The 25788-nt window shown below is 41.6% G+C and overlaps 1 long non-coding RNA gene across 2 annotated transcripts in view; it reads left to right on the top strand.

Annotated features, from left to right (window-relative positions):
- Positions 1-4455, top strand: part of LOC137155012 (uncharacterized) — a 234411-nt gene extending 229956 nt beyond the window's left edge. Inside the window, exons 5-6 of one of the 2 annotated variants that reach the window (XR_010920319.1) lie at positions 3299-3330; positions 4236-4455. This is a non-coding gene — a long non-coding RNA (uncharacterized lncRNA). The remainder of the gene's footprint in view (positions 1-3298; positions 3331-4235) is intronic. The other variant, XR_010920321.1, reaches the window with a different exon arrangement.
- The last annotated feature ends 21333 nt before the right edge of the window (positions 4456-25788 follow it).

The following is a 25788-nucleotide window of genomic DNA, read 5'->3' as shown; positions in this document are numbered from 1 at the left end:
GGACTCTGGCTGCAGAGCTATAAAATTGCAGTATAGACTTTCAGGCTTGGGCTGGAGTCCGGGCTTTGGGACCTTTCCCCCTCATGGGGTTTCAGACCCCAAGCTCTAGCCCATGTCCAGACATTTACATTGAAATTGTATTGCGCTGCAGCCCAAGCCCATATCAGCTGACATGGGCCAGCCACAGGTGTTCTAATGTAGACATACGCTTTGTCTCTGCCCCACTCCCAAATTGTTCTGCTCCATACACAGCCAGCGAAGCGAAGTGAAATCAACAAAATCACTGAAATGTTGTTTCATCAGAAGAGCAGAGCAATGTGGGGGTGGATAAGAAGAAATGTGAACAAGGGTAAAATGTGGTTCCTTACACACTGGACCCTCTCCTTAACCCAGGCAGCCATGCTTCCACCCTTTCTATCATCAAATCCTTCCTTAAAGCTCTTTTTTTTTTTCTCCAAAAGATTTAGAGTGGTTGATCCAAAGTCCATTGAAATCAATGGGAGTCCCAAGATTTCTCAGTTTGGCACGCCAAAACAGTGGCCCAGTTGACTATATTTCTGGGATATTTACTATTCATAGATAGTGGTTTTCTCCAGGGATTGACATTAACAAAGGGAAACAAGTTTATACTACGTCGAGTTACGGGCCATTGTCAAGTGATACCGCAAGCAGAGCGAGACCTTCAGCATTAGCTGCTTGCCTTTCATTGTGAGATGTGGGATTTAGTGTCACTTCATTCAGTTTAATTGAAATAGCTTTTGCTGACAAAAATCATTTCCAAAATGTTTCAGAACTGCACGGTGTGAGAAATAAATTGTTATTGTTCGTCTGGTCATCATGACATGGGCGAAAAAGCTAAGTCCTTTCATATACAAAAGTCTTTTTGTATCTGCTGTTGGTTTTGGAAACATGAGACCCAAGTACAGCTGTCCTGTAGGCAATAATGAATTGAATGGTAATGTACAATGATTAAACTGGAATAAACTTCTTCTGGACAGGTCCTCTCACATAAGGAGGAAGTAAGTGGGAGCTCAAACTCTCTGGATCTGATCCAAAGCCCACTGAAATCAATGAAAAGACTTTCATTAACCCCGATGGGAACTGGATGAAGCCTTCTGACTGTAAACAACATAGTACGAGTGTGTGCGGCATTAACAGAGAGATGTGAAAGAATTTATTCACAGATGGTAGGGCTATAATCCAGAAAGAGGCTGATAAGAGAGTCAGCCAAATTCAGTCCTCTCTTACACCCACCCAGCCCTGTTGGTGGGTATAATTTGGGCCAGTGAACATGGAAACATAAAAGAGAAGAGCAATACAATTTATATTTTATTCAGTGGCACTGCTGATCCTATTTAAGGTTATTCCATGAACTGGGACTGCTTTGTAGACTGATTCTCTGAGGGCTTCCCTGCCAGTGATATCTGATACTTGATTCTGTTCTTGTTTCCACGGCAGGGAATGTCAGTGATTAGCAGAACAGGCTTCCAGCCATCCTCTAATTCTGTTGCACAGTGCTCTCTGGGCTAGCCATGGTTCTTATCCACTGATGCTTTGTGACTTCCAATATTTCTCCAGACAAATGGGTGATTTTATTATTTTTCTCCATCAGAGCATCACCATAGTTCAGGCTCATAAAAAAATATGCAAACACTGGGCTCCAATCCAGTTCTTTCAAAATCAACAATAGCAGGATCAGACACAGCGAATAAAATCTACTCAGTTAAGCTGTGTGCATCTTGTGGAAGCCAGTTAGATATACACATATCAGATCTCATATTCTTTGTTTTCACTTAACATCTGAGTAGCAAAAAGCAAACAAACCTTTTTTTCTATTTGCTAATTACCCATGAAAATGCAATTAGCAACAGTTGACACAATTCTTTGAAAAGGCTTTTTAATTTGGAAAGAAGAAAAAAGTCTCTTATCTGGAAGTTGTTTTCAGAAAAATCTTCGGAAATATTGTACCTGATGTATCACATTAGACACATCAGATTGGGTTGCATCAGCAATGTTGCATTACATCACATCACAGCAGTAATGCACTGTGACAGAATTGCAATGCAATGTGTCAGCTGGAAAATGGGAAAAGACATGATTTCCTGAATAAAATGCTCTTAAAGCTTTCTGGCATTCTGCCCCCCCAAAGTGGAGGATGGGCTGTTATGCTTGGGGGTGTTTTTTTTTAACGGTTTGATTATCTACAGTAGCATTCTAAGCATCTGTTTATTTCCTGAAACTTCATGGATAATTAACAAGCCCAGAAATATATATATATATATATATTTGCTAACCATGTATCCACAGCCAGATTACATTAGATCTGTTCTCCCAGGATATTCTATAAAGTGAGAAAACAGATGCACAGAGGGAGGGAAGAGAAAGCTCTGAGAGCATAAGCAAGAGTATCATCAGGTTTTGAACAGGTTTTGTCATAACTGCTAGCTGGTTTGGACAATAGCTCTTAGTATTAAGGAGCCACATATTCCTATGCACATATTCCTTATGTGATCAATCCCATTGGCTTCAATGGGGTTACTGGGATGAGTAAAGGCCAGTCATATGAATAAGGGATTCAGGATCATGACCTATCACTATGGACAGTCAAAGATGAATAGATAGATGCTGTGAAATCCCATATACCATATCGATCAGAACAAATTTAAGAAGACCTTGACCATTAGCGGATCAAATTCTATTCTCATTTATATCTGACTGGTGATGTTGACAGACCAGATGCGAGCTCATGCCAAAGCTCCAAGCCAATTCACTTGTGTGTTATGGTTGATCAAAGTGATTGTTAGATGCATTCAAGTGTATTAGGTGTTTAAACTTCATGAAAACTAATGGGATGTTGTTTACATTGTTTTCCCTTATCTGTATCCTCTCATGATGCAGTAGCAAATATTTACGTGGTGTATACCCCTGTAACTAAATAACCCATCATATGAGAAAGAAGCCTTGTGGAATGCAAATGAAGAACTCTAACAGGAAAGGGCTCATTTCCAACCAAGTGGTCATTGTGTGTTATGATTGGAGGTCAAAGACTCAAAGATGCATTTTTTACTCTCTGTCATCAAAGCCCAGTGAGACTGTCAGCTTGTTTTCTGTGAGAAGCTATAAGGAGTTCACATTTGTTACTGACTTGGTGAAATCTAATTATAGAACACACCACCAGCTTGGGGTATCTGACCTGTTTTCTGATAGTCTGCCCTGAGGTAGGCACTCTCAGCCGTGAGCCATTCCAGACAGCGTGACATGGCCTTAGATATTTTTTTTGTACTTTTTACCCTTACAGAACCTTATGCTGATTCAAGGCCATCTTTGAAGGTGAGCAGTGTGCAGTAGCCCTCGCAACGTCCAGTTTTGTCTCAAATATGTTCATGGATGTGGTGAATGTGTATGGGGCAGCATTTACACAAGCGTACACTGGTTTAACGCTGGTAGGCAGGGGCAGGATTGAATAGCTCAGGGAAGGGAAATGGGAGGTGGAGCCATTCACCTCTAGGTCACTATGATGAGTTGGTATTCCCCCAAAAGCAATGCCCATTTGCTAACCTTTCTGAAATATGTTATATTTCTGGAGCCAACAGACACAGAGCTAGGCACAGAGAGGCAAAGGGAGCTGATGGACACACAGTTGTAGACTGCGATGCTATATTATATATAATATCTATATTATTATTCTGGCTGCAAAACCAAAACTAACAGGAAAGTGAGGCTTTGCACTGGGGAAGCAGGGTGTGCATAGAGCCCCCTGAGCATTTAAGAGGATGGGACAGCTCAAAAAGAGTGGTTGGCCTCAGCCCAGTTCCAGCAGACAGGCATCCATACTGCAACAACTGGTGTCCTTGTTGGCAGTCTTAGCAGAGAAGAGGAGGCTTGAATGGACACAGCTGAGACTGAAGTTCCATCCCGCTATAGGGGCAGGAGATGAAGAAGAAGATAGAGATCCAAATGAAGACTACAAAATTAAAAACTGTTGTCCTCATTTTCACTAAACAATGTGAAAGAACAGATTCTGTTATACAGTGATTTGGATTTGTTTAGGAAAAGAAATTATATAATCTTGTATATCTTCGGGGAAACGCACATTCATATATTTTCCTGAATATCTCTTTACACCAATGCTTACATTTTGGAGATAAATTACATTATCAGATCTAAATTGCTTTCTTCACTAGTTGTTGATTCTTTTTTTCTTACTATTGTTTTATTTCTCCTCTTCCTTGTAGGCTACTGAATGTCATCTGAGGCAAAGCTTCCTTTTAGGCACAAATTATGCTTCAGTAGAGCATCAAAATCAATATACAGAGCGTTCCCAGAGAGGGCAGGAGCTTCTTCCCAGCAGGAGATAAGCACCAGCACTTCTCCAGCATTAGTAAAAATCACTCATGGTTTTAATTTATCCATTATTTGTAAGGGAAAGAAATAAAGCTGTTTGGTAGCATTTGTAAAACCAGCTGATGGACTAAGCCCAGTTCATAGTAGACAGATGTCCACATCATAAATATAAAATCTGTCATAACAGGCAATAATGCATCTTGGTTTGCAGACTCAGTAGAAATCGAGAACTGAATACACAGAAGGTAAAATTTTCAAAAGCAGCTAAGTCCCTTAGGAGCCAAACTCTCATTTTCAAAAATGATTTGGCCACTTCAGGCCGAATTTACAAAGCTATGTAGGTGCCTAAAGATGCAGATAAGCACCTAGCATGGGATTCACAAAGGGGATTTTGGCCCAGCTCCTCAAAGGTATTTAGGCTTCTAACTCCCACTGATCCTTTGTGAATCTGGGCCTAGGTGCCTCACTTGGACTTTTAGGTCTGAAGTCCAACCTTAGGTGCCACTGAGATTCACAAAACCCCTGCTTAGCTAAATTTCCACTTTTAAAGTCCCCAATGCATCTAAATCTCAGTGGCTGGACATGCGCACAGCCATCTCAGTCCTCATACCACCAGCAGATTGGCACCTAAGCCCCAGTGGGATTCACAAACTAGGTATTTTCCCATCTATCTTGCCTTTGGGACCTGATCCAGGAAATATGCTCAGAGCATGCCTAAACCCAACACAAAAGAAGCAGGTTGTAGTATTCTGGGGTGGGTCTTTCTCAGTCTCTCCTGTTGAAGCAGTTTCACTGTGTATGAATAATTAAATATTCAGTGGAGTTGGAGAACTAGAAACTGGGTCTTCCACCTTGCAGAGGAATGCCCTAACTATTGGACTACAGAGTCACCCTCACTCTCTTTTGGGCCCAATGTCTTTAATCATTTATACAGAGCGGAACCACTTCCATGGAAGAAATTGAGAGAGACCTACTCCAAGCTACCCCATAGCCAATCATTAGGGCACTCTCACTGGAGGTTGGAGAGATGCTCCACACCATGCAGAGTGGATATTTTAACCCAGGTCACCCACATCATGGGTGAGTGTTTTAACCTAAGTTAAACCTGAGTACTTTAGCTAAAGGTTATAGGGGTGCTTTAGCTAAAAGTTATAGGGGAGATGCTGCCACATCCTCCTCATCTTTTATCCAAAGATGGCTAGCCGCCGAACTCGAGGAACAAGTTCAAGGCTGTGAATCCCAAGGCACCTATGTCATTTTGAGGGCCAGAACGTAGGCCTCATCTCTCTCCTCAGCATTTCCTCCTGGCTAGTTTAAGTGGCTCCCTGCTCAGTGTGCTGGCTTTTGTGAATTCCTTTTCCAGACACCTAATTCTCTCCCTTTAGGCACTTCAGTCTGTGGCAAGGATGGAAAGCGAACCCAGGAGATAGGGCTGATCCAAAAGAATTTTGGCAGGCAGTTTTTTGTTAAAAAATGCTGTTCCATCACAATGGGAATGCTTTTTTGGGCATGTGTTGATTTAAACGAAATTTTCAATGGAAAAAATTCAAAACTATTGGACTCTAAATGGAGTGTTTTGTTTCAACCTTATTCCATTTTGTTCTGCCTTTATCGCTTCATTATATTTTGATTTTTAATTGAACTTTTTAAAAAAAGTAATTAATTTGAATACATTATATTTCTATATATCAGTTAATATTTATGTTATATTTCATTAAAATAGTTTGGATGCTTCAGCAACAAAATATTTTGGAATTTCTACTCCTTGGTAAATTTTGAATTTTCATCCTGATCAAGAGAACAAAAAGTTTTGAAATGTCAGCATTTCCAGTGTGATAGAAATTCCATTTTCTGACCATCTCTTTTCACTTAGAACTTCGGTGCTCATAAAAAGGAAAATTTCAACACTTCTTTAACCCAAATATTTTTGACTGTAAGATGCACATTTGGTAGCTCTAAATGATAGCCTTGTACGTTCAGTAAATTGCTGTTGTGAATGAAAGCTTTAATATGATCTTTGAAGCTAATAGTGTTTTATTTCTAAATTAAAGTATTTAAACCTGTAAATCAGAGAACTTTTTATAAAAGGGACAGAAGAAGATGGCACTGGGTTTATACAGGCAAATTTGATGCAAATCATATATAATCTCACATATAATTTACAAAGATTCCAGGCATTAGAAGCTTGAATGTCAAAATCTTCACACAGGTGTTGTCTCTGTTTGTGTGTGTGTGTATATATATATAAGATGGCAATATGTATTTTTTCAGTTTAAATGTTGTATGCAGCTAATATTAAATACACAAAGAAGGCAAAAATACAAAAGAAATAGGACTGTGCAGTTGTATTTAAAATATGAATATAGGAGAAGAACATGGATTCAGAAGACCTGGATTCAAATCCTGGCTCTGCCACACATTTCCTATTTGATCTTGGGCAAATCACTTCATTTTTCTGTGTCTCGGTTCCCCATCTGTAAAATGGAGATGATAATCTTCCCTGTCTCCTACCCCTTGTCTGTTTTATCAGTTTAGACTGTGAGCTCTTTGGGGCAATGAGCATTTCTGACTATGAGCTTATATAATGCTTGATACAATAGGGCCCTGATCTCAGCGGAAGCATTTTCAGTGGCAGCAGCCAAATGTGGAACACTTTACAGATGACATCTGACTTCATCTGACCCTATGACCTTCACGTTTAAATGCAAGTCCTACCTTCTTTGATAATGCCTTGAGCTAGTAATGGTATCTGCATAGGACCAACCTATAACTGGGATGCTGGGGAAGGGAGGCAGTGGAAGGCAAAAAGGAGAAAAAAAATCCACACCTACACATTAAGAATAAGGGAGATTGTGAAAATACTGATATTTAGGACTCTCTACATACTCTCTTTAATTGTTGCATGGTGCTTAGACATCATGGTGATAGTCAACTTAGAAAAATCCCAGGTAGACAGCTTTTCTAAGAAACCCATATATCATCAGTAACTTCAGCTGCCACATTGGGTGGATACAGACTTATTCAGAAGATAGAGGGCTGTGGCAAAAGTCTGTAGAAATGGATAATTCTAATTAATAAAACCATTCCTGGTCTTATCTTTAAGCCAAACATTGACCTTGCTTAATATTTACAAGAGAATGTTAACTGACAGTTACCCTTTTTTCAGCTTTCAAATCTCCTATTCTAACCCTTTTCTTTAAACCTGTTATTAATTTTGTCTTTTATGTCTATACCTGATACAGTTGTGCAATTAACTGCTTTGCTTAAAATGCAAGGTTATAAGTGGGCTCTCTGATATCACTGACAATAAGAAAGAATTTGGGGTTAAACTACTTCTCATTACAGGTTGATCTTTAAACAGTCTGGTTAGTAGGAATGGTAGCAGACGTGTATTATTGTTGAATTCATTTTAAGATGGTGATAAGAGGCATTTCTTCATGTTGGAGATTTCAAAAGAGCAGGAAGGAAACTATGCAAAACACAGTTTTTCCCACCAAGGTTTTTAATCATGCTTCATTCTCTTATTAGAAAAACCCTTTTATCAAACACTCACCAAACACTTCCTCTTGCCAATGAAAAGCTCTGCATTCCCTGTCTACTATACCTGTGCAGAGGTGTTATTTCTTTAGAAAGTCTGTGAAGTTGAGAAGTTCAAGGTCCTCTGCATGAAATGAGGGGGATGACACTTTCCTCTGTGCACAAAGAGTAGGCATTTGAATTCCTGTAGTCCCAAGTCCCACTCGGTTCCTGGTAGTTTGGGCTGCCTGCCCAATCCAGCAAGAGAAGACCTGAAAGCCTTACCCCGTAGCAAGGTTTATAGAGAAGATGTGATCCACTGGCTTGGTAGTGGGAAAAGGGAGTAAGTTAGAGGCGATGGGGCTTCAAAGGGGTGACCGCTCCCTCTCTGTACAGGCTTATATGCCATAGATGGCATTATTGCATCTAAGGTCAGTATGAGCAAGCCCATAGAAAGTCCTGATAACCAGGAAGATGGCAATTTGGTACTGTATTATAGGGACAGCCAAACAAGAGAGGATGGCTTATCATGTGATCCAACTACTAGCAAAAGTGTATTGTGTTCAAAACAATAATATAGCATGGTCAGAAGAGGGGGGAAAGTAGTTGTCAAGATGGACAATGATTAATGGATGAATAAGGACTTCCACTGGAAAATGTGGGGCAAAGGGAATGATGAATTCTGGTCAAATTTCAGAGGCTGTGATAAGCAGGTATGCAGAGATGGAAGTGTGGAACTTGAAAAGTTTGACAGTGGGGATAAATTCAAGATATCTGGCCCCCCAGGAACAAAGTTGGGGTCTGAATGAAAATGTGTGACAGAAAATTCAAGGACATGGGATTTAAAAAACCTTCTTTTTTTCTCCCTAGAAGGAAGAAATTATTCTTTCAAACATTCAGAGGTAGGAATTCATGATTTTTGCAAGAGTTCAAAGAATAAAGGCAAATAGAATTGTTATACAGGAATCAGAGACTAAGAAAAGAGAGCTGTAGGGTTAGGTGTCATCTGCATAGAGGAAGCATTAAAGCTAGCAGTGATAAATCCACAAGGAGAAGGAAGATGAAGAGATAAAGGTAAGATGTAAAGATTCTGCCAGAAGTGAAAATATTAAAGCAAAAAGTTCCTCACAGCAGTGGCGAGACAGCACTATCTCCATTTCCTTTCTTCACGGGGTTGCTAGGGATTTGCATTCCTCACTAGCTGCAGTGGTGTTAGAAAGTTCCATAGTGCTGCTGTCAGGGAAGACTGGGCACACATTTCTTTTCAGTACATGGCAGGAAGCTACGTGAGTCATTGCACCTCCGCTTACTGCAAAAGCTGTAGAAGTTCCTAGAAACAAAGCCCTGGGGTTGTGGAATACATCTACGTGAATATTTTCTTCTCCGTGCTCCCAAATAAAGAAAGGTAGTTTCTCTGTTCTATTCCTGTTAGGAAGTGCATCGGCTTACAGAACAGAACAGACTGTGGTCTGGTAAAGGCGTTTGCCCCACTCTGTATTTCTCCCTCAATTACTTTCCGGTTCATACATTCTTCGCAACCTCCTGATCTCTCTCCTGTAGTTGCAGCACTGTACATTGCAGCTATTACTCACAACCATTAGGTGCTAGACTTTCAACACACCATCGTTACCAGTTACCCAGTACCATGTGGTTTAATAATAACCAGTCTGTGGCACACTGTAACTTATCTCTCTTACAATGTAACCACAGAAAAAGCTGCCTTGGTAATAAGCCTCTAATGCAACCTGTAGTAGCCTCTAATACAATCTAACGGTTCCACTCAGTGAAATGTAATCTCTCCAGCGTATAGTCCATAATAATGATTGCTCTGAAAAATGTCAAGCAGCGTGTTAGAAGGGAACTTTCATAAAGGGGAACATCAGCAATGGCCACATTCTTGTACACTGTCACATTTGTCTAGTTGCGCAATAAAAACCGCATGAAAGCTCCAGCACCATTATCATTGTTCTATGCAGTAGCCCTGGGGTTACTTCTCTCTCAATACCAACAAGTGTTAATGCTTACTCTCAGCCTATGGAGTCAGTCACTGCACTGCTAAACAACAAGGCCTCGCTGGTCAACGTCCCACCCGACTATAAAACAAGGGCAAGCAACAAAAAGAATGAAAGAATTTGCAGCAGGTGGTGCCATCAAGATCTACTCGCAGTCCAAGGAGTCTTTGTTGATGAGCAGTAAAGAAGCCAAAAAGTGGAGTCAAAGAGTACTAGCTACAGTGTGTCTTTGTGGACCCAGTGTAAGTAGTGATCCTGGTTCAAGCATACCATTTATTCTGGATAAGCTTTACTCTTATCATCTTTGTTAGTGGATATGGACAAATCTTCCTTTGTCTCCATGAAACAGTGACAGAGTAGCCCCTCCAAACAAAACCAAACTCCAGTTGCTGAGTGAACAAAAAGTAAGTCAGCAAACACATAGTCAGACATCTGTAGGCCAGAGAGGCACACCTGGAAACACGGTGTTGCTGGCTGTTTGGGCATCCTACATGTCAGTAGCTTCTTAGTGAGAGGCCACAGAGAATAGGGGAGGCAACCTGAGAGCATCCACAGTGAATGCTCTGAACACATTGTTTGCCGCCTCCACCATTTCCCCCAAACTTGTCTCTTTCTTTCCTGTACTATATGCTGAGGCAGTGATACAGAATGCTAATAGGAGGTGACTTTCTGTAAACCTAGGCAATTTGGTAGGTCCGGTTACCTGATTAGCCAGTGGATTTTTATATGCCAGCCCCAAGTACCCAGTCAGAACAGGTATTTAAAAACTCATCCCTCTCTCATCTTACTGCCTTTTAATTTGCCTAATTAGGCACAAATTACTGTACTTTATATTCTTCAGTGAAAATACATGAAAAGTTGGAGAATTATGAAAATCCAGTAATTCATGTCATGTCTCATTCAGAGTTACAGCTATTTAGAATCAGTTCAAACACCCATGATTCATACCACCTTAAAGCTCTGACTATGGAATTAATAACTGTAGGTTTTGAATATTCATTGTGTTGAGTCTCTGACTGAGCTAAACAAAAAAAACTTGTGTTTAAAAAAAAAATCGGTTACTTGTGACTTAATATACTCAATGCAGGGCTCTAGTAGGTTGAGAAGATCCACTGGTTTCCATGCCACAGAAGCAAATGGAGGCTGCTGGCAGGTGTTATTTCTCAGCTCTGGTACATGCCAACAAGACTGGGATGACGGTGGGAACAAGAATGTAAAGTTTCAAGCGCACATGTGACGCACAGTCAAAAGCAGATTCTCTGGCCCCTCTACGATGGGATTTTGTACCTGAAATCCAATAGCCCGCTCTGCATATTTGGCAGGAGGTGTAATGCTCTCCACAGCTGCAGAGTGGCGGAGCGTGCTGTGTGCATGGGGGTGAAGGGTGGAATGCTGCCAGCATTTCATTACCCCAGCCTTTCACTCTAAAAAAGCCTCCTGACTTCCACGTCAGGGACACAGCCTGCTTCTGCTCAGCTTCCCAACCCTCAGGGCCTCATGGGCGCCGCAGCTGTGGAGCCTGATGCAGCCCGGGGTAAATAAAACAGCTGCTGTTTCTAAACAGGACATTAAGAAATGAACCAAAATGATGAGAGGTAAATGAGTGACACAATCACCAAAGTTAACAGGACACGAGGTGTCTGAAGGGGTAGGTAATTGGCTCCTCCAGGCAGCCTGATTCAAAGTTTATTGAAGCTAATGGGAGGCTTTACGTTGACTTCAGTGGGCTTTAGATCAGGCTATTGGTCACTAGTATAAGTTGATCTCAGCTCATTAGCGATCAAATCTCCCACTGGCCCATGTCAAATGAGCTGCTAGTGCCAGGGCAGTGGCTTAGAGTATGTCTACATGGCGAGAAAGCCCCCACGGCTGGTCTGTATCACCTGCCTCTGGCTCACAGAGCCTGGGCAGCGTAGCTATAAAATTGCACGGAGGCATTTGAGCTCAGGCTGGAGCTGGAAGTCTAGGATCCCATGAGAGGGGAAGGTTCCAGTCCCCGGGGCTTCAGCCCAAGCCTGGAGAGCTACACTGTAATTGCATAGCCCTGCAGCCCAGGCCCCGTGAGCCTAAGTCAGCTGATACAGGCCAGCCACAGGTGTTTTATTTCAGTGTAGACAACTCAGCCTCACGGGTGGAAGTCTCAGCAAAGGCCAAGAAGTGAGTGGATGTGCACTGAATGCCCTTAATCATGGTCTTTCCAAGTCAGAATGAGTCCTCCTGGTAGAGCGGTTTTTATTCTTCTCACTCAGATTGTATGTGCTCTGTGGAGAAAACAAAGCTTCAGTCTCCAGGGCTGCCAATCTGGTACCTCTCACAATAATTAAATTCCTTTATTAAAACCTTTGTCTGTCTAATTACTTCGGCTCTATTTCTCCTGCAGGTCCATAAATAGTAACATTCTGTTGTCCTGGAGCAGATTCCTTTTGCTTTTGGTATTGCTCTCTGCATAGAGAGTAATTAAACTCTGAAGATATTTCTGAAATACTTAACCATGCTCAATGGGACTTTCACCATTTGTTTTCCTGCACAACTGTGTTCACAGATGTGAATCCAAGGGCCAGATTTTTCCCCTTCATCATGGTGAAACTCGGAGGAGTGGAAGGACGTTCATGGAGAACTCTTTGGGTCTGAACTCAGGTTAACTGCTTTTGCCCCTCAAAGAGGATTTCCAGGCCTTGGAGAAGGGGAGAGGAATACAGCCCAGGAACCATATGGAGGCTGAGGACACAGCAGGATATCCAGGTTTATCCCCTATGTATCTCAGGGCCTCGTTTCTATTCCCTATGCCCACCTTGAGATCGTAGCCCTCTAAGGATCCATGTTACCATAGGCTTTTCATGCAGCACCTACTACAGGACCAGTTCTGCTTCCATTACTCATTATACCACAGTGACGCCTGTCCACCAAGTTGCAGCATTAATTAATTAATTAATTTGGCCATGACCATCACCCCTGTCAGGGAGCTAGGCCAAATCTGAGAGGCAGTGAGACCCCATGTGCCAGGAGCCAGGTCACAGTGCCTGAAGCAGGGAGCTGAGCCCAGCCACCTCCATAGGACAGGCGCCACTGATCTGAGTGTGGGGGTGGGCTCACTCTGCAATTCCTCCACAAGAAGGCTTCCCATCCCTTAGGGGTTGGCTCTGTTGTGACAGTTTGTATCCTTCTGCTCACCCTTTTTACAAAACTATAATGGATTTTGTACATTGTATTCCTTGTGAGGTATCATTTGAAAACGCATAATTTGCTGATTATTATTGTCCGGATAAAATAGGTGTGGCAACATTGTATGTAACGTTATAAGATTTTACTGTATAACATTACTGAGACATATTCCAAGTTTAGAAAAGCGGACACAAACCAATTCTTCAAAGACAAAAGGCAAATGGACGCCTTAGCCAGGTTTCAACGAAATCAGCTGAACTAGCATTAGGTTAAGCAGCCATTCTTTGAGGGGAAAAAGGGTGTGAGCGAGACATTTACATCGTGGCAAAGAAGCAGCCGGACGTTCCTGTCTCTCCAGATTTTCTGTCTCCTGAACCACAGCTGGAGATGATTCAGAAAGAAGAGGAAAAGGATTAAAAAATGAGGAACAGAGGCCCCAAATCATCGTTCTCCCTTCATCTCTACTCACGGCAGCGACGATACTTGAAGGACAAAGGAAGCATCATTAGACTGGGATCGATGGTGTCTGAAAGGAGTTCAGCCTGTGGTACTGTTACGGCGTGTGATGAGAGGACGTTTTGCTTTGAAGTCCCTTAGCTTATTAAGTTACGTATTTGTTTGCATTTCACCTTTTAGTTCTTTGTAACCAATTCTGACTTTTTTGCCTCATTTCCTGAAATCTCTGTGTCTGTAATTAATACATTTGTTTTATTGTTCTATCTAAATTGGTGTGTGTTTGGTTTAAAGCATTTGGGAAACTTCGTTTGGGAAAACGAGATTTGTGCATATCATTTTCTAATAACGAAATGACGGACTTTATATGAGCTTGTATTGTCCAGGAGGGTCCCGGCAGTACAAGATGCACATTTCTGGGAGAAAGCCTGGGACTGGCAGTCCGCTGCTCTGACCCTGTAAGCTGTACCCTGCAATGTAATTCATGAGTAGCTGGTTATAGTACTCTGACGCTATAGCTGGGAGTGATTTACATGCTGGAGGCTGTGTGTGAGCAGACCAGGAGTGGTTGCTCTCACAGGGAAGCAGTTTAAGAAGCACCCCAGGTTGGTGACTTGAGGGAACACAGTTGTCCATCAGACCTGATTATGCCCTGGGGAATGTCACACCCGTTCTGCTTTAGCCAAATCTTGGAAGATCTGAAATAGTCCTTACAGACATTCCACAAGTCACAACAAAGACACAAGTCACAATCCCCAGGACAATGGGGATCCTCATTTGAAACTTTGGAAGTGAATTAAGGTAAACCGAATTAAAGCCCCTTTAATTCTGAATGAAGTCTCCACACAGGGGTTCAGTGCAGTTTTGCTCTTCCACTTTAAATCATGCCTTTAGTTAATTCAGATTAACTTTCCCAAGCCTCCCAGTGCATACAAGCCCTGAAAATAACTGGTCTCAGTTTGGACTGGTACTGGAAACCTATAAAGCCTATTTACTTTGTGCTCAGTGAAGAACGTAGGCCTATTGTTCTGATCATATATATTTTTTCCCTCCTCTTTAGTGAAGTTTATCCTCTAGTCTAACTGGAAAATCTGCACCGAGTGTCGGAGTTCTCGCTAGTTAGTTAGCTGGCTGAGGTCTTCTTGGGGTTGTGAAATGAAGTTTTAAATCATGATATCAAAGCGCTGTTCCAACAGAGTTAAAGGCCACACTGAGTCATGGATGCAATTGGATAAACTTAAAATAAAGCAGATCTTATAACAATTTTAGATGCACGTTTTCACAGCTATTGGACCCCATCCATATGACAAGCCCACTCCTGAAAACCATTACTCCTGCACAAGGCCTGATTCTGCTACCTTCACCCATTGTGAGAAGTGCTGTACTGTGAAGCCCTTATTCACATAAGTGAGCAGTTACTCCCATGTGCAGGGTGGTTATGGTGTGTGCAATCTTCTCAGGCACGCAGAATCTGGTCTATAGTCAGGCTTTGGCTGATTGCTTTCATCTCGAGGAATAAATCCAACACCTTCCTCTAATAATGCAGAAGTGCCCTTGGCAGCAGAACTCCTAGTGGGGTTGAGATTCTGGAAGGGCTGGACTCAGCTCTTGTCCTTCTGTTTGTCCATCTAAAACCTGGAGCTTTCCTGTTGTCCTGACATGAGGAAGGGGAACAGCAAAAAGACTCAGCCGCTTTAGCCACTGGGGTGAAAAAGCAGCCACAAAGCATTTCACAGCTGCTGCATGCTGGGAAAGACGTTTCAATGCCCCTCGGGCTGTCGTGGACCAACCTCACTTGCTAGGCACACGATTCTTGATTTGGCCTAGCGTGCATGTGTGCTTATCTCCTGAAACCGGCCAATCAAAGGCCTTAATTTACTTATTATGTATTTAAAAGGGAGCGATTTATAGTAAAAAAATAGCTTTTGGGATAGCAACTGAAAGCTCTGCATTTATGGAGTCTACCAAATAAGATTGAGGCCTTTTACTCCGTTTGGCTACAATATTAGTTATTCCAGATGTTAACGTGCCTATGACACAGAGATGCAGCACAGCCTGAGATAAGGCAGGGTCTGTGCACGCAGATCACAAAGATGTAAGTGGAAAAGTAGCGATTTCAGAGTACTCTGATGGCAATAGGAATGCTACCCTCTCACCAGGGTCCTTTTCTCAAACCTCAGTAGACAGGAAAATGAAATGTTTTACAGTTTCATCAGGTGCAAAAAAAGGCACTGCTAGTATACAAGCAATTTCATGACCTGGTAAACAGATACCTTTGTGCACCAGGGTCTACATCTCAGTCATGCAGAAATGTGATGATTACACTGCTTTGTGAAACAGAAGCCCCTTCATTAGAAATTATCCTGCCTCGAGCAAAAATCATTTGGTATTTGCCCTTCTAAATCATGACCCTTTGGTGGATGTGTTTTTACTGAGATGACGAAAGAAGAAAACTGGTGGGACAGTCAAGTTCTCTCTCTTTCTGTGTGTGTGTGCGTGTATATATATATTTCAATTCAAGCTGTATAGACCGGTGCGTATTTCAACCAGCTTCTTCTGTGATTTTATGTGCGTTTGCTATACATTCATGAACAGAATGTAAAACCATCTGCAAGTTTTCTAGGGCTCTTATTACGCCCGTTTATTTGGATGATTGTGAGGGTCAAGAATAAATGAGGAATCCAGTGCTGCTGGTCTGAGCCCGGTAACGGAGGCCTTCCGTGCAGAAATGTTTCTGATTTCACAAGGTCATGTGGCATCTCTGCGCACTTCTCATTGAAAGCAAATGCAATACTGTCAATAACACATTAGATAAGACACAAACACAGTCATTAAAACATTTAATTTGCAGCAGATGTAATTTATATTTGTAATTTTCTCTAAAATCAATAAAAGAAACTGAAGAGATTTATAGTTCCAGTTTCAAGTACAATAAATAGAAGCAAGCACTACTTCCCCGAAAAGCTTTATTTAAAGAGCTTTTTAAAGAGCAACATGAGATATTTGCATACAAGTATGGATAAATAATCCCTTGTGTCTGGAAGAAATATTTAAAAAGTTGAGTATGGTGTGTTCTATTCTGAAATGCAGCAAACGCCTGGGAAATATTAACTTAGTGTAGTTTGCAGTGGTGTTGTAGCTGTATTGGTCCCAGGATATTAGAAAGACAAGGTGGGTCCAATAAAAGATATTACCTCACTCAGCTTTTCTCTCTAAGTGCCAAAGCTTCCACAGAAACTTCCACGTGGTTGATCTTTACAAAAACAAGACGGGCCATTTACAACACTCACTTTGCTTCTCTACAGAGGAAAAAGGACTCTAAACTATCTAAACTCCTACATGCCACAAGAGACCACAACTGTGATACCCTTGACTCATCCAACAATATTGTAAATCTATCCAGCTATACACTTAACCCAGCAGCAGAGTCCGTCTTATCTCGGGGACTCTTTTTCTGACTTACACACATGATACAATTCTGCAGTGACTTGGAATCCTACTTTCGCCGTCTCTGACTCAAGGACTATTTCCACCACACCACACTAACCCACAGATACCTTCCTACAAACACTGCAAGAAGAAGAATTCTGCATGGACTCCTCCTGATCGTCGAAACAACAGACTAGACTTTAACATAGAGTACTTCCACCGATGTGCATAAGCTGAGGTTGTAGACAAGCAACAGCGCTTGCCCCATAACCTCAACCATGCAGAATGCAACGCCCTCCACAGCCTCAATAACAACGCTATTATAATCAAAGAGGCAGACAAAGGAGGTGCCGTAGTCATCATGAATAGGTCAGATTATGAACAGGAGACTGCCAGACAACTCTCCAACAGCACATTCTACAAGCCATTACCATCCAATCCCACTGAAGAATACCAAAAGAAACTACAACATCTACTTAAGAAACTCCCTAAAGAAACACAGGAACAAATCTACATAGACACTCCCTCTGAGCCCCGACCAGGGTTATTCTATCTGCTACTCAAGATCCACAAATCTGGGAATCCTGGACGCCCCATCATCTCAGGCATTGGCACTCTCACAACAGGACTGTCAGGCTTGGTGGACTCTCTTCTCAGGCCCTATGCCACCAGCACTCCTAACTATCTTTGTGATACCACTGACTTCCTGAGAAAAGTACAATCCATCAGTGATCTCCCAGAAAACACCATCCTAGCCACTAAGGATGTAGAAGCTCTCTACACCAACATTCCACACAAAGATGGACTACAAGCCATCAGGAACATTTTCCCTGATGGTGATATGGAACACCTGGTAGCTGAACTTTGTGACTTTGTCCTGACCCACAACTACTTCAGATTTGGAGACAATCTATACCTTCAAGTCAGTGGCACAGCTATGGGCACCCGCATGGCCTCACAGTATGCCAACATTTTTATGGCTGACCGAGAGCACCGCTTCCTCGAAACTCGTCCCCAAGCACCTCTCCTTTACCTACGCTACATTGATGACATTTTCATCATCTGGACCCACGGGAAAGAGTCCCTCGAAGAATTCCACTGGGAGTTCAATAATTTCCACCCCACCATCAACCTCAGCCTGGACCAGTCCACACAAGAAATCCACTTCCTGGACACTACAATACAAATAAAGGATGGTCACGTTAATACCACCCTATAATGAAAACAACTGACCGCAATACATATCTTCATGCCTCCAGCTGTCACCCTGGACACATTACACGATCCATTGTCTACAGCCAAGCCCTAAGATACAACCGGATTTGCGCCGATCCCTCAGACAGAGACAAACATCTACAAGATCTCCATAAAACATTCTTAAAACTACACTACCCACCTGGAGAGGTGAAGAAACAAATTGACAGAGCCAAATGGGTACCCAGAAGTCACCTACTACAGGACAGACCCAACAGAGAAAACAACAGAACACCACTGACCATCACTTAGAGCCCCCAGCTAAAATCTCTCCAACACATCATTAAGGATCTACAACCTATCCTAGAAGATGATCCTTCACTCGCTCAAGCCGTGGGAGGCAGACCTATCCTTGCTTACAGACAGCCCCCCAACCTGAAGCAAATACTCACCAGCAACTGTACACCGTACAACAAGAACACTAACCCAGGAACCTATCCCTTCAACAAACCCCGTTGCCACCTCTGCCCACACATCGACTCTAGTGACACCATCACAGGTCCTAACCACATTAGCCACACCATAAGGAGCTCATACACCTGCACATCTACTAATGTAATATATGCCATCATGTGCCAGCAATGCCCCTCTGCCATGTACATTGGCCAAACCGGACTGTCACTATGCAAAAGTATAAATGGACACAAATCAGACATAAAAAATGGTAACATCCATAAACCAGTCGGAGAGCACTTCAATCTCCCAGGACACTCTGTAGCTGACTTGAAAGTTGCCATACTTCTACAAAAAACTTCAAAAACAGACTTCAGTGAGAAACTGCAGAGCTGGAACTCATATGCAAACTTGACCCAATCAAACTGGGTCTGAATAAGGACTTGGAATGGTTATCTCATTACAAGAAGTAATTGTCACTGTTCACACTTTCTTACCTTCTAATCAATGGTTGTGAATAGGCCTCATCTACTCTAACTGAATGGACTTTACTAACACCTACCCTCCCCATTTTTGTTCCTTACCCTTGGATGTACATATATACCCCCTATCTGATTTCTGTTTCTTGCATCTGACGAAGTGGGTTGCAGCCCATGAAAGCTTATGCCTACAGACATTAATTTTGTTAATCTTTAATGTATTACAGGACTCTCATTTTTTCTCTAAGTGTAGAGTCTACTAGGAGTCAAGAAACCACGTCAAAACTTTTTTTAATATTACAAGTAGCTAAAATTACTTCAGATCTCTTTTATTAATATTTCATGATGTGTTTGTAATTATGAGTTTAGAATACTTTGGGGATCGTCTTAGGAGTGGAAAACATGGCTATAAAAACAAAGTCTTTTACATTCCTTTTTCAATAAGTTGCAGAAGTGTGTTGGTCACTTTCAGGAAGAGAGGAAACTATTTATGAACTGTTCATGGCACTAAATGATGCCATCTGAGTTGAGAAGAGGTACCGCTCCCAAGCAGCAGTAAGCAAAGAGGTTATGTTGGACTAAAAAGATGTGGGTGTTATCCTTTGGTGAATTAGTACAGTTTTAAGACAAGCTATGCTGGATGAAGAGGGGCAAAATTAACCTTTCTCCCTCAGCGCAGCAGGGAAGGATTCCAAATTAATGCCCAGCAGAGCTGGGGGATTGATACCACCGCAGTTGGGCCACAAATAAGTTAGGAGGAAATCCCACCTAGCCCTTTCTAGCCGAGGAAAGTCGATTGAAGAAGTATAGTTTGCAAGGGGAGGGGAAAAAGGAAATTCCTGGTTTTACAGAGCAGGCCTGGAGTGTGGGAACTGGGAAGTCCCTTACTGAGGACAAAAATAAGGCCATGTCTACGCTACAGGTGCTACATGTAGCATAGATGCTTCTTATAGCAACGGAAGGGTTTTGTCCATCACTGTAGTTAATCCATCTCTCTTAGCAGCTGTAGCATTCTTCCATCAACATAGCTGTGTCTGCACGGAGGATTAGGTCAGCATAGCTGCAGCTGCTCAGAGCAGCGTAATCTTCAAAACAGCGTCTCCCATTTGATACCAGACAAAACCACTTCTGCGTTTTCAAATGGGAGACACTTCTGGTTTTGTCTCAGGACAGGGAATGTCAAAAAACAAGTGAACAAGCAAACAAATAAACAAACCAAAAGAAAAAACAAAACCACACCACCACCACAACAAACTATGAATAGAAATGATGGGTTTTAGTATCTTTGCATCTTACCAGTTGAATTTACTGTGTGTGAGCTTCAGGAATCACAGCTGTCTGGTGATCAGCAGCCTTCCTGCTTTCAACATGCCTTGCTGGAGAGGGGTGGGAGAAGGCTGTCTCCTGGGTTTGCTGACCTTGGGGTGGAAGAATGAAAGAAGGGTATGTTTGAGCGACTTGTGCCATTAAGTCAGCATTTCAGGTTGGTAGAGAATAGACAGTATTGAAAAGCCTCCCGAGGGAGAAAGCCTACAATGATAATTCTGCCTGTGCCCCCTGCTGTGAGTCATTGTGAGTTCGAGTTCAGAGTGATCTGTATGAATTGAGGTAATGAGCTTGAAAAATCAGAGGGGGGAGAGAAAAGAAAAAGAATTATACATTGAAAAGAGCAGAATAGTCAAAACTTAAAAGCATTCCTTAGCATGAAGGCACAGGAGTCCATTTATGTCTTTGTCAGTCTTTCTTACAGCCATCGCCGTCTAAGTGTGAAAAGGGAAGCAAATGAAGAATTAAAGACTTAATATTGTGCACATTCTAGTCTACACAGAACCAGCCAGTGGCTGGTACACTGCCAATTTACAAGCAGGATCACAAAGCGTATGGAAATCTTTTGAAACCATACATATCTAACTGTAAGGGATAGCGCTCTATGCTACCCCAGGAGAAATACTGTGTTATAATTTCCTTTCTTTACACATGTAGGTCCCCAAAATTAAACTTTATTTGAATAGATGTAAATGTTTTTATCTTTCTGTAAGAGCCAATTATAGTACTATGGGGAAAACTTTGTTGTCTCAGTGCTAACTGTTAGTCTTTCCTTGATCAGAAACAAAAATACATTGCATTGAAAGGGACGTTTCAAGCTACTGTTGTTCTAATTTTTTTCCCTTTTAAACTGTTGAGTGTATTCACTGTTTGTGAATGGCTGCCAGCCCTGGAGACCCACATCCTTTATTTATCCACACAGGGTGAAATTCACCTGTGTGCAGAGGGCACGCAAAAGGTCCTAAGCATCAAAAATCCTTTCCCTATTTTCCAGTCTATGATGGAGTGATGCAGAATTACGTATGTAGAAGGAAGTGGAAGAATATTCCGACAGAAGTAATGGAACATTAACTTCCGTGACCTACCAGTATGTTGCTAGGGGTCATGGGAAGGAATAGTGGATATATATGTGGCAATGGATCCTCTTTCTCTGGCCCGTCCTTGCCCCGTACCTAAATACCCCTTTCATGTCAAACAGGGAGCTCACAGAGATCTGGATTGCGCCACATGAAGTGGATGAATAACCCTTGTCATGATAATGGAACCTCCTTCTCCATGCTTGTAATGGTTTAATGCCTTTTGCACTTCCTCCCAACATCATTCTGACCTCTTTGTGCAGTACAGCTCCAAGAGGCCCACTTGCACCAATGCAATAGTAAGAGGTAGAATTTGCCCTTTAACGTGTGGCTTAAGTCATCAGTAAAGGGAGACATTTTTGCCCAAGCAGTACAGCATGGGCAGTGGCTGTGGAAACTTTCCTCCACCCACCAGCCCAGTTATCTGAACTGTGACCTGGGGATGCCACCTTTTTAAGGATTTAAGTATAGTTAAACTTTCCTGTTCATTCATTCCTCTCTCTGCACAGACAGTCCAAGTGAGATGAATGTTTTTGTGATGTGAATGCCTATTGCTTGTGAAATGGGTTGATGATCCCCAGCCAGTTCCTATCAGAACAGCTATCAAATGTTAATGACTTTTGATCACTTCTGACTTTGGTTAGTTCCAGTTCCAAAATGAGTCACACTTTCTACCTTCAAACAGAAGACAATCTTGGTATTATTATGAGAAGGAGAAAGAGAGGCCTTCCAATGAGTAAATGCTTATTTAGTGTAAAATGCTGAATCTAAATTTGGAACCAATATACAGACAAATTACAGCATGCTGCATGCCTTTTGGCTTCTGTTCCTCCAGGTGGGAGACTTTTTTGGAAGCTACCAATGGATTGGCTCACTGCATACCAACAACTTATAATACTGAACAGTCAAATGCATTTTCCCTCTTTTCTTACAGTAAACCAAAGATGATGCCAGAAAAAAGAGCAAGTTTCATCTTTTTCTTTTTGTAGAAAAATGACTATCTTTGCATTCATTTAAAAACATTGGAGCCTTAGTCATCTTGAGTAATACTTTATGCACTCTATAATGGGGTAAACTGTTGTTGGGTAAAACTGTAAAGGAATAAACCATGGGCCAAAGTCTAGCAGAGTTCTACAGCAAAGTTACTGTGTACATCCTAAATTTCAGCAATGGATTCAGGTAAGCAATTCAAATGAATGAATGAATGAATGAATGAATGAAGATTTCTTGTAATTACATCAATTTATGCCCATTAAAAAGCCTCTTGTTGACTAATTCTGGTATGGAATTATTGTGTATTTCTTCCTAATGTGCTTAGACAATGTTTGTTTGATTTAATTGACAGAAAGGATGGATTTATAGTAGAGCTGTAATTTAACTTTTAGTGGGGAAAAAATCCTCTGAATATATTGTTCATTTATTACAAAAGTGAAGCTGGAAAATTCATCAGCACAAACAGGATATTTAATTTTAACAGTTTCCCTCATCAGAGTAAATTAATTAGGTTTTGTTTGTTATTACTCTAGGGAATTGCAAAACTACAATGAAATGAATCCGAATTACAGATGAAATTTTGTGGCCTGTTTATTTTCTACACTCTCCAGTTTCAATTTTTATTGGCAACACAAATACCAATGTCTCCAAAATGTTACTGATTTTTTAATGGTGAAGTTTGCTTTGAAGCTTGCTTTGTTATTTCAACACATGTTATGGTTTTGGAAATAAAGATCAGATGCACCGTCTTTCCCAAAGGGTCCTTTCAGGATCCCACCCCTGGAAAGGCACCTTCAATTGAGTTTTGGAGTATTTTTTTGTCCTCTTCTTCCCTCCACCCCCCAATCCCCACACTCCTGGGTGGCTGTAGGTAAAGGCTTTTTCATAACTTGACTATAAGGCAGGAAAGTATCCCTGACTCTTTGAGCTGCAGCTATATGAAGAAAATGCTCCGGTTGTATAATGTTGTAATAGTCTTTTCGCATTAGAACATACCAGTACCTCAGAAAACAGGTGAAGTTCAAATGACCTAATCAGAGCTAGGTTGTATCTTTCATCACAGCCTAGAGTGTCAGTACTTCAGGTGTAGCTCCGGGAAGCATTGTGCCTCAGAGACCAGTCTTCCCCCTTCCTCTAAAGGGGTGCAATCGGTCGCTAGTCTGTACCAGCAGCAGATTACAGTATCCTGTGTGTTGGCTCAGATGAGCAGAGGGTCAAAGCCTAGCCTCCGCTCACTTCCTTCCCCTCATCACCCATTTTCTCCAGTGCGGGGCCAGTAACAGATGCACAGCACCTGTTTAATCCTGTGTGCCTAGCCTCAACAGCGGGTAGCCTATGAAGGGCTGTCAATGGGGGAAGAGGGTGTTTCTTTAATCTCCCTTCTGCTTCTGTGTGAGTGCATAATCCAGGTCACAATCTAACCCTAAATGTGTGTGTGTGTGTGTGTATGGGGGGAAACGGGGACGGGATGACCTACTGAAACAGTCAGAATCTTAGGGCAAGGAAGAAAAATATCTTTATTCTTCCACTAGCAGCTTCTCAGGACTTTAGCGTCCCAAATTGTGGGAATCCCTCTTCCCCCGTTGTGGGTACTTTTGAAGAATTGGCATACCCTAATATGTGGCAAACTTTTCAATCCAGAAGGAATTTTGTATGAACATTTAGGATACTATCACATAGTAGGTCAAGTCATTTGTGTAGCTGATCCAAGATCATATGGATTCGTGGATTTTTTTTTCCCCCTAAACAAAAGGAGGATGTGAAAGTTAGGAGGCCATTCCCTAAGCAGAAGATCTCACTGTACTTCCCAGATGCTTTCATGGGCAAAGATTCCATGTCGATGATGAGGGCCAGTTTTCTAAAAACCAGGAGCAAAGAGTGTGGGGGGACCAAGGCCCAGATCTTCTGAAGTGTTAGGCATGTGTCTCCCATGGAATGTGCTAACTCCTTAGAGAATATGGGCCCAATAGAATATTTTTTAGTAAAAGCAGAATTCTTCCTTATCTACTACAGTATATAAGTGCAGGAAGGATGCTTAGAAAGAAAAAATAAGTTTTATTGTCCAGACAATAAACCTGCCCTAAAGAAACCAAGTGCAATGGTTAAGTTTCATTGGGTTTTCACATTATCATGATGTCTGTGAGACTTCAATTAGTACCATTTGCAGTGTGACTGAAGAAGCCAATTACATTTCTTCAAGGGAAATGTGAGCATACATTGTTTAGGTCTAAGTCATTGATAATTAACAGTTCAAGGAAGCTATCTAAGCAGCGGACAAGTCCTGACTAGGTACACAAGAAGAGAAGTGCGGCAGATACCTGTTTAAAAAGAGCATCACACCTAGAGCAGGTCACACTATTTTAATTTGATATTTTAGTTTTTTTCAATTCTGAAAGGGAGAGGGCATTTTAATACACTACAGAGCTAGCCCGGATTTTTCAAATTTTGAAATATTTACTACATTTCAAATTTTGAAATTCAGATGTCAAAAATAGGGGGGAAATGAGTGAAAACTTACTGTGATTTTTTGTTGTTGCCTTTTTAGGCACATGGATACTTTACTGAGGTCCAGTTTAAGACAAGAGATAGAAACTGGCAAATCTACCACACAGTTAAGATTCCCAGGGGGGGAAAGCAAAAGGTTCTTGGCACAGGATCAGGAAGCTGTGTGCTGCAAGCATCTGGTGACCTTCTCATCTGTTTTAAAAGTTGATATGAGGTGAACATTTGATACCACGGCTGGGAGTGGAGGTAAGGCTGATATATGCAGTCTCCATAGCAGTGTACAGCATCATGTCAAAATCAAGAGGACTCAGTAGCTCTGACTAGTATTTTCTTCCTATATCATGAAATCAGTATAGTTGTTGAGAGGCTAGGGGATGGCAGCTAAACAACAAGTGGTACTAGTAAAGGGATAATAGAAACACTTAAAGGGGACATTAACACATTTTTCCATGTCTCATGTACTATAGCTCAATTCAGAAACATAAGCTCTGCATCTGAATGTGGAAAACCCATGCGTTTCAGATCTCCCTACAAATGTGTCTGTTCACCAGACAATAAGCTTTGACCACACCAGTAGGAATGTAGATTTGAGGCATCCTTTAACACAATACAAATAAGAACAACATTACACAGGTGTAATATTGCTCTACACAGTTACCCGTGCAGCTGTTACTGCATTGTAATGGATACAATATCTATTTATATATTTGTAATAGCTAGCTAGCAAAAGCAGGTAATGAGTAGAGAATTCTAACTAAATACATAAAGTATATACATGGGTATTCAGTGTGGTATTGGTAACAGGTTACAAGGAGTTGATGAAGAGGTTATTAAACATCGGGGAAT

Source organism: Emydura macquarii, unplaced genomic scaffold (genome assembly GCF_026122565.2).
Source record: "Emydura macquarii macquarii isolate MOO-44397 ecotype Brisbane River unplaced genomic scaffold, CSIRO-AGI_Emac_v2 contig_1348, whole genome shotgun sequence".
Taxonomy (NCBI): domain Eukaryota; kingdom Metazoa; phylum Chordata; order Testudines; family Chelidae; genus Emydura; species Emydura macquarii.
The sequence above is the reverse complement of the archived record's forward strand: the minus strand, read 5'-3'. Positions and strand labels throughout refer to the sequence as shown.